Source organism: Physcomitrium patens, chromosome 12 (assembly GCF_059467195.1).
Source record: "Physcomitrium patens ecotype Gransden chromosome 12, ASM5946719v1, whole genome shotgun sequence".
NCBI classification, from domain to species: domain Eukaryota; kingdom Viridiplantae; phylum Streptophyta; class Bryopsida; order Funariales; family Funariaceae; genus Physcomitrium; species Physcomitrium patens.
The window spans coordinates 4168800-4184572 of NC_143421.1; the positions used below are offsets into that span (position 1 = coordinate 4168800).

General features: G+C 33.9%; 1 pseudogene across 1 annotated transcript; it reads left to right on the plus strand.

Moving 5' to 3' along the window:
- The first annotated feature begins 12876 nt into the window (after positions 1 to 12876).
- Positions 12877 to 15480, plus strand: LOC112289378 (cytochrome P450 716B2-like; annotated as a pseudogene). Its single transcript, XR_016505714.1, has 5 exons — positions 12877 to 13274; positions 13620 to 13789; positions 13927 to 14475; positions 14594 to 14781; positions 14919 to 15480. The product of XR_016505714.1 is annotated as a cytochrome P450 716B2-like (transcript).
- The last annotated feature ends 293 nt before the right edge of the window (positions 15481 to 15773 follow it).

Genomic DNA, 15773 nt, shown 5'->3' on the forward strand with positions numbered 1-15773 from the left:
CATGTTGTTAGTTTGAAGATCAAGCTAACTATGTGGCCCACATGTAGAAAAACTTGCCTTATAAGTCAAGGCATGTGTCCTACAAAGTCAACACATATTGGAGGTCTTATAGAACGTCGCCATGTAGCCCCTAGTTAGATAGTATATATAGAGACAAGAATGAAGCCTTCTTCACTCTTATCAACTCCTTTCTTGCTTCTAGTCTAATTTCAAAGGTCTCTAGTTTATTTGTCTTTTGGCAATAGCCATTCCAATTTCTCTTTCTATGTACATACTTGTTTATTTATAATTTGTTACCTTTCTTTGAGTGAAGGCTCACTTGTCTGAATTATTTTTTATCGAGTTCTTATTCTTGACAGATTGACAAGAATACACCTATAATATCAAAGCTTTGTCTAAACTTGATTAAGAGTGGATTACCTTTTTTTCTTGATAAGATATAAGCATATTAGAAGTTGCGGATTACCCTCTTCTAAACTGATATTGTCCTTAGTATTTTCTTTGTTCTCAAGTCCTCTCTTCTATTTGTCTTGAGCAATATTAGACATCTTCTCTTTTCTAAGTGTTATCATGGCAGAACTTCTTGAAATGAAGAATGCAATGGCACAAATGCAAGAGCAATTGAGGGAGTTAATGCTTACGATGCATCAACTCAATTTACCACTACAAGGAGCAACAAGATTTGCAGGAAGTGAAGATATAGAAATGGTTGGAGTTGCTTCAACATCTGCATCAAATCATGTCCTTTCTCCTATGGTGGAACGCCCTTCTAGTGTTAGAGAACAAAGAATTGTCCTACCTGAGAAGTTTGATGGAACCAGATCCAAGTTTTGACGATTTATCAATCAAGTGCAACTTGTGATTGAACTTCAACCCCAAAGCTATCCAACTCCAGCATCACCAGTTAGATTCATTGATATACTTCTTTCAAGTTTAGCACTATCGTGGTTTTTATCTTTTCTTGAACGACGAGATCCAATATTAGATAATCTAGAAGCTTTTCTAGCCAAGTTTTGATCCATGTATGGAGAACATGATGCAATTCGTGTTGCAACTAATAAGGTCCGTATTTTACGACAAGGCAATCAATCAGTAACGTTGTATGCTTCACAATTTTGACACCTTGCGATTAATGGTAAAAAAATTAATGCTCAACTTACCAGATCCTCAAACATTGAGTTAAGCAATTGACTTTGCTATGAATTGCAACAATTGCCTTTTCGAATTCTGATCTGAGAACAGTACTTTTGGACCTCAACGTTATTATAATTCAATGGCAAAACCAAGACCTCTTCAACACATACATTCGAAAGTAGAGGATATGCAAATTAATGCAGTACGTTTCAAACCTCTTATATAGCAAGAAAAGACTCGTCGTTGTCAAGAAGGATTATGTTTATATTGTGGAGAACCAAAGCACAGTACTCAACATTGTCCAAAGAAACGATGCAATCAAAAAATGAGGAGTATGATTGTGAAAGAAGATAATATGTCAGAAAACAAGTTTGTCCAGCTACAATAGAGATCGTGCAGCTGGAACCTTATACAACATCTAGTAAAGGTCCTATTCTCTCCTCAAAGCCCTCTCCTTGTTTTACATTAAATGCTATTTTAGGACCTAAACATTACAAAGTCTCTACCTTGTTAGATTCGGGAGCCTCAACATGTTTTTTAGATGAAGAATTTATTAAAAGACATAGCATATCTTTAGTAAAGAAAACTAAACCTGTTCATGTAGAAGTCATAGATGATCATTTTTTTGTCTTCTGGAGATATTACTCACGAAATCCTTCATATAGAAGTAATAATCAATGGTCATAATAGTTTTGTAGTATTTAATATCATTAGATCTCTCTCTAATCCAGTCATTTTAGGTTTATCATGATTAAAAAAATACAACCCTCAAATAGATTAGATTTCTGAATTCTTACTTTTTCTAAAAAATATAACTAATAGTGTAGTTAATCAAATAAAAAGTCATAAGTCCAGTTCAATTAAACCCGTATTTATAGGTACAAAAGCCTTCTTGCATGCGGCTATGAAAGAATTACCATATATTATTTATGCCAAACTTGTTTCTATTGGTGAAAAGACTTCAAGTGGCATTCCAAGCCAATATTAAGAATTTCAAGATGTATTCGAAAAAAAGAATGTAAATACACTCCTGAAAATTGTCCCCATGATTGCTCAATTGACCTTCAAGAAGGAGCACAACCGCCATTTGGACCAATCTACAGTTTATCACAAAATGAGTTAACTGAACTCAAGGAGTATATTGAAGAAAATCTAGCTAAAAATTTCATACGCCATTCTAAATCTCTGGCAGGAGCTCCAATTCTATTTGTGAAGAAAAAAGATGGATCATTGCAGATGTGTATTGATTATCGAGGACTCAACAAGATTACCATCAAGAACAGATATCCACTACCTTTAATATCTGGACTTCTTAATCAGCCGAATCAAGCTAAGATCTATACAAAAATAGATCTTCGGAGAGCATACAATCTAGTACGCATCAAAGAAGGAGATGAATGAAAGACTGCATTTCGAACTAGGTATGGACATTTTGAATACAACGTCATGCCTTTTGGACTTATAAATGCACCATCAGCTTTTCAACATCTAATGAATGATGTTTTTTGAGAGTTTTTGGACGATTTTGTGGTCTGTTATCTAGACGACATCTTGATCTATTCTAAGAATTGAGAAGAACATGAACATCATGTTTGTCGTGTATTACTAAAATTAAGAGATGCAGGACTCTATGCCAAGATAGAAAAGTGTGTATTCTACACTACTCAAGTTGATTTCTTAGGTTACATCATTTCAAATGATGGACTTATGATGGATCTTATGAAAGTTTAAACTATTATAGATTGGAAGATCCCAAAAACGGTAAGAGATGTCCAAAGTTTTTTGAGATTTGCCAACTACTATCGGATCTTCATCAAAGACTTTTCTCGAGTTGCAGCTCCACTTATACATTTGACTTATAAAGACAAACTCCAATGGAATCAAGAAGCAGAAGTTACTTTTTGAATCTTTGAAGACAGCGTTTGTTTCTACACCTATCTTGTATCGTGTTGATTTTTTCAAAGCATTCTTTATGGAAACAAATGCATCAAACTTTGCTCTGGGTGCGGTTTTATCACAAATGGGAACAGATGACAAACTTCATCCAGTAGCCTTTCATTCAAGAAAATTCTCAGCAGCAGAAATCAATTATGAGATCCACGACAAAGAACTTCTTGCAATTGTGGATTCTTTTCAAGAATAGCATCATTATCTAGAAAGCGCTTCCAGACCAATCATCGTATATATGGATCATAAGAACCTTGAATATCTTATGTTAGCACGCGTATGAAATCGTCGTTAAGCCAGTTGGAGCATGTCTTTATCAAGATTCGAATTCATCATCACTTATCGGCTAGAAAAACAACAAGGTTTGTCCGATGCCTTGTTTAGACATTCTTATCTTGTACCAAAAGAAGGAGATACAGCTTTTGAGCAATTAAGAACGGTTCTCTTGAAGCCGGAGGAATTTCATCTTCGAGCAATAAAATCAACATTGACTATTGATTTAACTTTTCTTAAGCAAGTCCAGTTAAGTATGTCTTCAGATCCTGTTGTTCATGATATCAAGAATAATTCTTCTAAATCTCATGATCCTTCTAAATTTGAATTCAAGAACAACCTACTCTATTTCGAAGGATGCCTATATGTTCCAGAAGGAGAAGTACGTTTACGTATTCTTCAAGATCGTCACGACTTCCCAATAGCAGGATATTTTGGATATAATAAGACTTTGGAGCTGATATCTAGGGATTTTTGGTGGCTTCAAATGTGGAAGGCAGTCAAAGATTTTATACAATCATGTGATGTTTGCTCAAGATCAAAAACTCCTCGTCATCGACCTTTTGGACTTTTTTAGCCATTACCCATTCTAGAACAACCATGGTCTTCTGTTTCTATGGACTTCATCACGGATCTTCCAATCTCAGGTTCTTATGATTTTATATTCATGACAGTAGATCATTTTACCAAGATGGTACATTTTGTACCATGTACAAAATCTATCACAGGTGAAGAAACAGCTAAGCTCTTTCTTGACAATACCTATTGCTATCATGGATTATCTAAAGATATTATATCAGATATGGGAACTCAATTTGTATGAAGATTTTGGCGGACTCTTTTGAAGATTCTAAAAGTGGATATAAAACTATCTTCGGCATTCCATCCTCAAACTGATGGACAAACGGAGCGTGTTAATCAAGTTTTAGAGCAATATTTAAGATATACCATTAACTACCAATAAGATGATTGGACAACTCTTTTGCCATTGGCAGAATTTGCTTACAATAACACGATACATTCTTCTACAAAATAAACACCTTTCTTTGCTAATTATGGTTATCATCCACGACTTGATACTTTTAACTTTTCAAAAGTTGATAATCCTACTGCGAAAGATTTGGCGATTCATTTATTAAAGCTACATGCAACGATAAAGTCGTAGTTAAAAGAGGCTCAAGAACAACAAATGGTCAATGCGGATGTCTATCGAAAGAAACAACCACCATTGCTCTTGAGTAATAAGGTATGGCTACTTCATCGCAATATCAAGACCACTCGTCTTTGTGACAAGTTGGACTATCGAAGGTTGGAACCATTTTCTATTTCTGCACAAATCAATCCAGTTGCATATCGTTTATATCTATTGGAGGCAATGAAAATCCATCCAGTATTCCACGTGTCTCTTCTTGAACCATACAAGACACTGGACATATCAAGAAGACGACAAGCTCTACCTCCTCCTATAGAAGTGGACAATTCTGAAGGGTTTGTAGTAGAAGATGTCTTTGATTCAAGGCAACGTCAAAATAAATTGAAATATCTTGTCCATTGGTACGGATATGGTATTAGTGAATGCATATGGGAGCCAGTAAAGAATCTTGCAAATGTAACAAAGATGGTGGAGGCTTTTCATCGACGACATCCATCAAAATCAAGATGAAAACCTTCTTTATAAAATAAACAACATCTAGGCAAGACAACATTCTACTTTCAATCCTTGTTCATAGCTTCTTTGTAGTTGTGACGTTCAAGAAATGGAGAATCAACAACTAATGCATTCGCTCAAGAGCCTTCATTTATTGATGTGTCGGACGAGACATTACGATTGTCACAACCTTCAAGATGATGCAATCGAGATGAAGATCTTCAAGAATGACACGTTCTTCCTCGAATAGATGGCAAGATACAATGCATTTGGTATCACAATTTGGGAAGGGACTCCCGAAGTTTGGTGACTTTACTAGAGGTAGGAACAACTCCTGATGGTGTTCTAAATATTCTATTCGAAGGAAGTTATGAAGGCCTCAACAATGATCAAATAACTGAGTGGTCTTTCCACCCTGGTATGAGACACTATTGACAGTTGAGAGGCCCTATCAATCATCTTTGAAGAGATTAAAGATCAAAGTATGTAGCAAATACAATTCGTCGCATCATAGATTTCCTCAATATATGATGACCGCTCCTCGTGGAACTCGTCCCTAAAAGAGGGGGTAATGTCACGGACATACTCATGTAAGCTAGTAATTACATATACAAATAGGTAGAAGTAAGTAAAAGTAGATAAAAATAAGTTAATTCTATAGTATTTAATATGGAAGCTTACGAGAAGCTTCATAGACACTACTTTGACTTCATAGGTGTCTTTAATTGACTTTTTGGATTAGAAACGTGGTCAATAAGTTGGCCATGTGCAACACATGTTGTTAGCTTGAAGATGAAGCTAACTATGTGGCCCACACGTAGAAAAACTAGCCTAGTAAGTCAAGGCATGTGTCCTACAAAGTCAACACATATTGGAGGTCCTATAGAACGTCGCCATGTAGCCCCTAATTAGATAGTATATATAGAGACAAGAGTGAAGCCTTCTTCACTCTTGTGAACTCTTTTCTTGCTTCCAATGTAGATTCAAGGGTCTCTAGTTTTCTTAACTTTTGGCAATAGCCATTCCAATTTTTCTTTTAATATACATACTTGTTTATTTATATTTTGTTACCTTTGTTTGAGTGAAGGCTTACTTGTCTGAATTGTTTTTCATGGAGTTCTTGTCCTTGACACAATGCTTGAAGATCTTGATGTGAAAGAACCATGTAAATAACTCCTAACCATGAATATATATTTCTTGAATATTTCCAAAGGATATTTTATAATGAATTAATAAAAAAGATGTTCTTATTTCACCTCATTACATGTAAAAAAGTATATATTAGATTTTTTTGGTATTTCAAACATATTTATGAAACACTCTTTTATCTAAATTGTCCCACAAATCATATTATTTTCTATCCTACAAATTGAATCTAAATTTTCTTATTAAAATATCATTCTCAAATAATCTTAAATTCAATACTTAATATATTTATATTTTAATATATAATTTAAACCTACAACTATAATTTAAAAAATAGCTATTTTAAATTACAATTCTAAACATTAAATAACTTCTACTTAAGAAAATCTATCTTCTAAAATTTAATATCCAACTAAAATAATATTTCGACAAGATTCAAACATGTTTTAAAAAATTCAAAATAATAATATAACATTGTAATTTAAAGTTTTTTTAAACCTAGTCTTTGAATCCTAAATTTATATTTTTTTTCTTTTTGAAAAAAAAGAAGTAAACTCTAGACCTAAAAATTATCCGACCAAATTATATCTTTTATGTAATTAACCAACTAAAATGAAAGTCCTTGTTGCAAATTCTAATAAGAGTAAATTTCAATCACTCCATATTCTTTTCAACTTTAATGTTCTACCAATCATATGGTAAACATGACTCATTTATCCATTTTACTCAATTTCATCTATACTCTTATATACCTCTTTTATCTCAAATTTAAACTTGCAAAGTTTATGTCTTATAATTACTAATTGAAATAGAAATATCTATATTTATTAGACTTAGTAGTACTTATCACATTAATTCATCACCACACTTATAAATTTTGATTTTTGATTGAAAAATTATATAAAAATAAAAATAAGAATAAAAATACCACTTTCTAAATCAACTCAAAAAAAATTCTATACCTATTCATATGTTCATTCATCTATATAATTCAACCCCCAAGCAAAAATACATCCTTCTATGAAAAATAAGAAATAATTTTACAACAAAGAAATTAAATTTATAATTAATTAAATATTTCTAAACCGTTAATATGTATATATATATATATATATATCCTAAAAATAATTCTTTAACCTAAATTTAAATATATCTTTAATAAATTATTCAAATTTTTTATTTTAATCATAAAATCAATATAATATATTAAATCATTTAGTATTTTGTTCATATATATAATTATAGATCTTATTAAATATCATATAGAAAATATTAAAGTATGATTTTTAGGAGACTATAAGGTAAAAATAATGAACTTTCTAAATACTATAAATATCTATATTTTTAATTTGATAGAAAATTAGAGTGTCTTAATTAAACATGAAAAAAATACTTACAATGTAAAATTAGTAAAATAATTTGATAAGGTTTTTTTTTATTAGTGGAATTTTTATATAGTTATATAAAAAATTCTTTTGTTCAACAAAAAATATTTTCTATCAAGTGTGCTTAAAATTTACAATTTGATACTTTATAATTTTAAAAAGTTAAAAATCTAAAAATAAAAGATTTGACAAGCAAAATAAATTTTTTTTACACAACAATGTAGATACAACTAAAAGAAGCTTAAAAACCACACAAAACCAATATAGATGTTTTAAGAAAAAAGAAAAAAGAAAAAAAATCTATTTAACCTTGAAAATAAGATATAATTGCATTATTGTGATTTCAAGAGTAATTTATCCTCTAGGAAATTTAATTATTAAAAGCTTGGGGCATTTATTGTCTAAATATTAACAAATTTAATTGCATACTGGTGGCAATTACTACAATTATCTAAGATTCACCTTGAATTTTATATATTTCCTATATAACCTTATATTATAATCAATATAATAGAAGAAAAAAACAATTACAACTACTTCTTATTAGAATTGATAAAAAATAAGAATATAAAGTAAAAAGGAGCTTTTGAATCAAGGTTTTTCTAAAATAATTTAGAATATCTTGGATATTGGTATAGATATTATATTAATAAGTAGATGTGGATATTACTTAAAAATAATGAAAATACTTTAAAAAAATTATTTTTTATTTTTTGTTTTTAATTAACAACATCTATTCAAACCAAGGACCATCTATTGAGAAGAAGATAGTATAAATAAGAAAAAAAAAATTAAGATTAATTCCATAGATTTCTTTATAAGATTTACTAAATGAGAATAAAAAACTAAAGGATTTACTTAAAGAGCTAATATGTGCAAAATTGCCAAATACATCACTTTAGTTTCTTTTATCTTGATTGTGTCAAAAATATGATAAAAATCTTTAAAAGAGATATTTTTTTCTTTGAATAGATGGTGAGTTACAATGAGTATATTACTACAATTTTCAAAAGAATTTTTAATATTTAATATTACTATTAGAAACAGATATTGTAATAGATGGTATTTATTATTTATTTCTTATATTTTATTTGTAATTATATAGGCCTTAACTATAATAGATGCTTATCTTAATTATATATTTTATATATATATATATATATATATATATATATATTTATATATATATATATATATCTGTACATATATATTTATAATTAATTAGATAGAAGCATATTGGAAAGATAATATATTTCTTAATGAGCTTCAAAAAAGTTTTAAAGAGAAGTTTAGATATTTAAACTTTTATAAATTTACCATATGACTATTGAAAATTATCCTAAAAAATATCTTAAATTTAAAAAGTTTCTTTGAAAGAAATTTACAACTTGACGCTTAGACAACAAGTCTTATAGTCTCTAAGAAGCTTTGACAAGATTTTTTTTTTAGCTAATATGTAAATAGACTAGACTAAGACCATGGTAAGCCTTGTCAACACTTTTCTTGTGTTTTAGATTATATTCAAGATTCTTTAGTTTTTCTAAAATTAGAAGTAGCTATTTTATTTTTTTCTATTTTATATTTATCTCTTATTTGTTTTCTTTCTCTCTTTCAATGATACAAAAATGTATTTTTTTCTTACAATATTCTTCCAATTTATCTCTTTGAAATTGATAATTATTAAATAATTAATATTTCTCTTTTTTGGTTTAAAATATTATTAATAGTTTAACAAAGCTATCAACTATCTTTGTATAGAACATAGATCTAAGTTTATTAATGGTACTATCTATCAATTCTTAGGCCCTATTAAATTATCAAAAAACTTGATTATTTGTTGTAGAAATCATTTTTATAAGGAAAAATAATATAGGTGATGTTAAGATTTTATTTTATTTTATTTTATTTTATTTTTTCATAGAAATTTTTTTAAAAACTTTATAAAAAAGAAAAAAAAAAGAAAAAAAAAAAGATTTTTAGTTTTTTTTATCTTGCAATAATATTTGAAGTTGTTGTTTTAGACTTTTTACTTTTAGAAAGCTACATTTGAAGAAACCTACAACTTAATACTAGGGCCACAAGCCCTCATACTCATAAAAAGCTTCTATAAGATCTTCTTCATAATTAGTATTTATAGCAATAAGGATGAGGCTATTTGTAATTTTTGTAACACCTTTATTGTATTTTAGTCTTAGTATACAAACTTCTAGTTTCTTTATAATTAAAACAACTATTTTAACTTTTTTCCATCTTATATTTATTTCTTTATTCCTTAAGTTTTTTATAGTGACATATGAGTGTATTATTTTTTTATTTTTTTTATTTTTTTGGATGAATATCTTTGATATTTATATTTTATATGTATAAAATATGAATATATATATATATATATATATCAAATTATTTATCTTATTTCTAATTGAATAAACTAAGAAACAAAACGATTATAATTTTATTTTCAACTAAAGAAGAATCTACATTTTCATGGTATGTAGATTTTAGGATGTCTTATAGCTATTTCAAGATATATGTACATAGTCCTGTCCAAAGCCAAAATTGTAGTTTTTTTGTTTACAAGAATTAATTATTAAATGATAATTTCTAAAAGCAGATCTCATTATTCTCTATGAAAAACATATTTATACTATATCAAAAATGAATCCTAAATAACCTTTATAAAGTAAGCATATAGATAATTAGTTCTATTTTATTAGAAAAACATTCTCTACAGATATTAAATTATATTCTAATAACTAAAAAAATTCTAATATTTTATTTAATTTTTTATTTTAATATAAAAATATATAAAACATATTAAATTTAAATACATGTTTGATTTTTAAAACATTATTAATAGTTATCAAACTAAAGATTTAAGATTTAATGACTTATGCCAATTTTCATATTTCTTCTGAACTTATCTTTTATTTATTTTAGAGTTCTTTTGAATAGTGTATTTATAATTTATATTCAATAAAAATTTGGCTTTAATATATATATATATATATATATATAAATTTAGTAAGACTCTGATGTAATTTTAGATCTTCCAAGTTATAAAACTAGTTTTAAAAGTAAATATTAAACAGAAATAATTGTAGTAGTATAATTCAATATAATTGAATGTTATTTATTGTAAGAATCTATAATAGTTATTGAAATAAAATGCTTGTCGAGCAGGCTGCAACGGCGACACTGAATGTGGGAGCCAAGTGGAGCGACACCGACCAGCAAGTGTCCTGTATGCCGTTTTCTAAACTAGCTCGACGATCGACGGCGCTGCAGATTCAAAGACAGTCAAAGGCATAATGAATTGGCTCTGAAGGGATCCAAGTGAGTGGCCTGGCAACCTGGCGCCACGGAGCAAGTTGCTTCGGCAATGAATGCTCCCGCAGCCACTATTTAAAGACCCCCAGAACGATTTTCGATAGCTCCACTCCAGAATCCCCCCCCTCCCCCCCCCACTAGGTGGACCATTTCGGCGCAGATCCACGCCTTAGAATCCGCGGACGCACAATTCGTAGCTTCCCGATTCCCAACAAAGTATCCCAATTCGATCCGGGTTTCCGATGTTCTCATTGCCGAACCGGACAGCACACGCCGAAACTTGTTGATGAAAAACCAGTGGCATAGTGTGCCTTTTGCCTTTTCGTAGCAGAATCGCGGTTGGCAGTTTTGAAAGTAGGCACCCACGACCAGAGTTCGTCGATTGAAGCACTGTGTTACCTCTCTGTGTCATTTTGGAACCATTCACATGTCAGTGGCCGGACTAGTTCCCCTGTGACCATATCGTCTAGGAAGTCCGTCTTCACATGACGGTATAAGCCCCGACATGCCTCCGAAAGTTGTTCAAGAGCTGCTTGCGCAAGAGATGCTTACTTCCCAACTTTTGTAAATTTCGATCTCGGTAAAATGATTCTGCTAGCGGATTTCGGAACCGACCAGATCAAGAACAGAAATCCCTACAACATGGTCAACTACGAGTGCCAAAATTCTGGTCTACGTATCTTCTGTGAAGTCTATTTCAAACTCTTGACCTGATTCAACTGTTGTTTTACAAACGAAACGCATCTTCCTTTCTCCTTTCACGCTTGCATTCATAGTCATTATTTACTCAGAATATGAAATCAGAACGGCAGAGGCACTGGAATAGATACTAAAAATGATCCTCTCTCTAAGCAAGTGGGATCTGCAGATAAATATTTACAACAGCAGTAGCAGGCGAAACCTCATCAGCTCTACATACGGCATGGTTCACAGTGTTCGAAGCTCCTGAATTGGCATTCACTATTGACGGATCACGTGAGTAGTGGTACCAAATCACCACATCGTTTTTCAAGCACCTTGAAATAAGATTTATATAAACATGCTTTGAGTTGAAGCAGGTTCCAATTGACGCTGTTCAGTTCTGTTTGCTTGTGCCGACCAAGATTATGAACGACAAATATAAGCAATGGGTGTGGCCTATTCATGGGCTGCAGATTCCAGTTAACACCAAACATTGTCAACCCTTGACCACATCTCTGCTCTGCTACTGCTACAGACACCACGTGTGCCCTAATGCTTTGGTTTTTTTCTTTTACTGTGAATGTAAAAGTAGACATAGTTGGCTTTCTCAGCTGACAAAGTCCACCACACTCAATGTTGTTATATCACATATGAAACCAACTTCATACCTAGAGATATAAGTTGATGATTGCATGCAAAGGTATTCAAAAAGTTTAAGATGGATTAATTGCATTTACACCTCATTTATGATATTCGAATGTTTATGACAGGGCTAAATGTAGATATATGAGTGTGAAGACGAATGAGGCTCAAGATAGACAGAAGTTGACAAAACTGATGTTAACTTTAATTTTGTCTCTATTTGTATTGCTAGTTAAAAACATGTCAAAGAATTTTCATTGGCTTTTTGTTATTTGTTGTATCACTAATGATACATGTGACGAAGATTTTTTTTTTTTTTTTTTTTTCAAATAATAATAGTAATACTTAAAGCACCCCACTCGCTGGCATTATTAAAGCACCCCACTCGCTGGCATTGATTCTTGCATTGTCACGTCCATATCGATCGCGATGGAATAGTTCCAACAGATTGGTGGTTCGTCGCCTCGGATCCTTCGTAATATGGCACCTGGGGTCCGTGGATTTTTCTTTGGAATAGAAAGCGATGCACGGTTTCGTCGATGTTCACACACTTGTCTCGTCTTTCATTTGCATTTCGCCGAATATCTCAGGTTGTTACAGCCTACCAGTATCATGCTGAGAGGTCACTGGTCGCAAAGTATAAAGCCTTGGGCTTTATCGAGCTCAGGCAGACTAATCGCTGATGTTACACACACCCCAAGGGACTGTGTGGGCAGAGGCTTACGGCAAAGCTGCCGAGCCGATGAGCGAAAGCAATTGACTGTGTAGACTTCGGTTGCAGAGACCTGCTGCATTCAGGGCGCTTAATTCTACATCTTCCGGCTTTGCAAGTAGTGAGAATGGAGGGACTTCATTATGTTTGGGAACAGGTAGGGGCACACACTGGAGTGTGGACTGTGGGTGCCACATTACTTGCAGTGCTCACAGGATGGCTGTTGTGGAGCACCACCGCTGTGCCGACGAGAAATCCACCGGTGCCGCCAGGCAGTTTTGGTTGGCCTCTGGTTGGAGAGACGCTGGACCAATTGGATGCTGCCAAGGCCAACCAAGTCGTGAAATTCTACGCAACTCGTGTGGCCAAATATGGAGAGGTCAGTTATCGTTCCCAAACTTGAATGAAACTGATTCCATAACCGTTGCATTATCGATTTCAGGACTGTCACGAATGTCATGATGGAATTGAAAAATTAGTGAAATTCCACTCATTGCATACGTGAGTACAGAAAAAAAATGCGGGCGAGCATTTATTCTTTCGTGAATGCTTGATTCCTTGTGGTGCTGTCCAGTGCCTATTTTGCAGAGCAGTACTGTTTTCTTGTTTGCATTTTCTCTCTGAACTGATTTAGTTTGTTCATGGCGCACATAATGGTGAGAACTTGTCTTGAAGATTAGAAAAATGATTTCAGAAGCTAACACATAAAGTGGACATTGCATAGGTATTTAGAACGCATTTTTTGTTCAACCCGGCTGTGTCAATGGGCGCACCGGAGGGCAACAAATTCCTTTTCGGAAACGAGAATAAGTTGGTTCAGAATTCCTGGCCAGGGCCAGTCACCAGGCTGCTGGGCAAGAACAGCCTTACTGTCCTGGTCGGTGAGGAGCACAAGTGCGTCCTTGCACCCTCTCAGCTTTTCTGCTGGAACTGGTTTCAAATTTCATTATGTGTGTATCTTCTTCAGGAATATTGTTGTTATGAACTTGAAGAGTCGCACATTCTCATATTACTGTTTTGGAGAATCGCAGACGAGCGCGTCGGGTGTATACTACATTCTTCAATCCAGAAGGCCTTCAAGCTTCCCTACCAAGAATAGAGGCAATTGTACGTAGGCACGCCGCCGAGTACTGGGAAGGCAAGGACCAGATTCTGGGAGTGCCAACAGCGAAGGAGTTCGCCTTCACTGTGGCAGCAGACTTGTTCATGAGCATGGACAACCATGACCCCTTATATCGATTGTTTGCACAAGCCCACGAGGAATTCGTGACAGGATTTTTCAAAATACCAATCTACTTGCCGGGGTCAGCGTATCGCAAAGCACTACAAGGACGTGAAGAGCAGCGCCGCATCATAGGCACCATCATTGACAAAAGAAGAGGGAATCAACCCTCCGCATGATCTGCTGAACGTGATGCTGACCGTCCCTTATGAAAACGACAGCTTTATGACAGACGACGCCATCAAGGATAACATTTTGTTGATGATGACCGCCAGCCACGACACTAGCAGCACCACCATTGCGTTCGTGCTCAAGTATCTGTATCTTAATCCAGAATGCTTGAAGGAAGTAATTCGAGGTCAGTATATCCCCCAGTATGAACCGATTCCAATGATCTCTAATCGATCACCAAAACACTGGGAGTGATTCATGGGGTGGCACTGCATTGGTTAACTGATTACATCTTTCGGTGGCAGAGCAACTGGCGATTGCGAAAGATAAAAGGGCTGATGCAGCCGTCACTTGGGAGGACACCAAGAATATGAAGTACACATGGAGAGCCATTCAAGAAACCATGCGGCTGCAACCACCCGTGCAAGCAGGATTCCGAAGAGCAATCAAAGACTTTGAGTTCGGTGGATTCTCTATCCCAAAAGGATGGACGGTAAGCTCGAATACTAAACCTTGCTCTCATCTTCTCACCAGAGCATCAGATGGCTCGATGTAGTGTGAAAGGCTGCTGGTTGAATCGAAGCTGATCAACTATATAACTCACACTGCGGGGTATGAATTGTTGTGCAGTTGATTTGGAGTGTGGCACGCTCACACATGAGTCCCAAGTTTTTCCCCGATCCTGAGAAATTCGATCCATCACGATTCGAAGGCTCGGGACCTCCCCCCTACGTGTTCATTCCGTTCGGCGGAGGACCCCATATTTGTCTTGGTAACGAGTTCGCCCGTTTAGAGATGCTACTCTTCCTGCACCACATTGTGTTGAATTACGAGTGGGAAATGGTTGATCCCAACGAGCAGGTCAGCATCACCCCTGTCACACACTTCAAGAAGGGACTAGAACTGATCCTCCGCAAACGCAGATTCGAGTGAGACCACCCCAACGCATTGTTCATTTTGTACAGTAATCCTCCCTAGACTAAGATAATGTTGCACATCATAGTCATGTAGGAAGAAACAACCTTGATAGAAACCTTTGTAAATGTAGGATGCTGAGTCATTTGTTGGATTTTCCACTATGACTCCGGTAGTCCGGAAGCAATGCCTTTATTACCCACTTGGGAGCTAATCCAGGTGCCCAACTTTTGCATGAATGTACGCTTGAGCTCAATAAGATTGACCCGGATCTCTACACCTGTGGTGCTACTAAAGCTTGTGTTGAAAACTTGATCATGGTTTCCGAATAATACCTGCTTCATAAACAGAGAATTAATTCTCAGCAACTCCTCGAAATTAACTCTTCACACACTCTGCTCCCAACGAGATAAACTTCTTGAAATAATCAGTTGGGTGCCCTAACGAAGTGCAGGCCAGTGCACGGTTCAGAAATGAAGGACGGCTGTGATAGTCATCACAACAATATGAGAACAACGTGCTCATGAGCTCGCTCAGAAAATCATCGTCATACTCTTGCGAGGGCAAAGT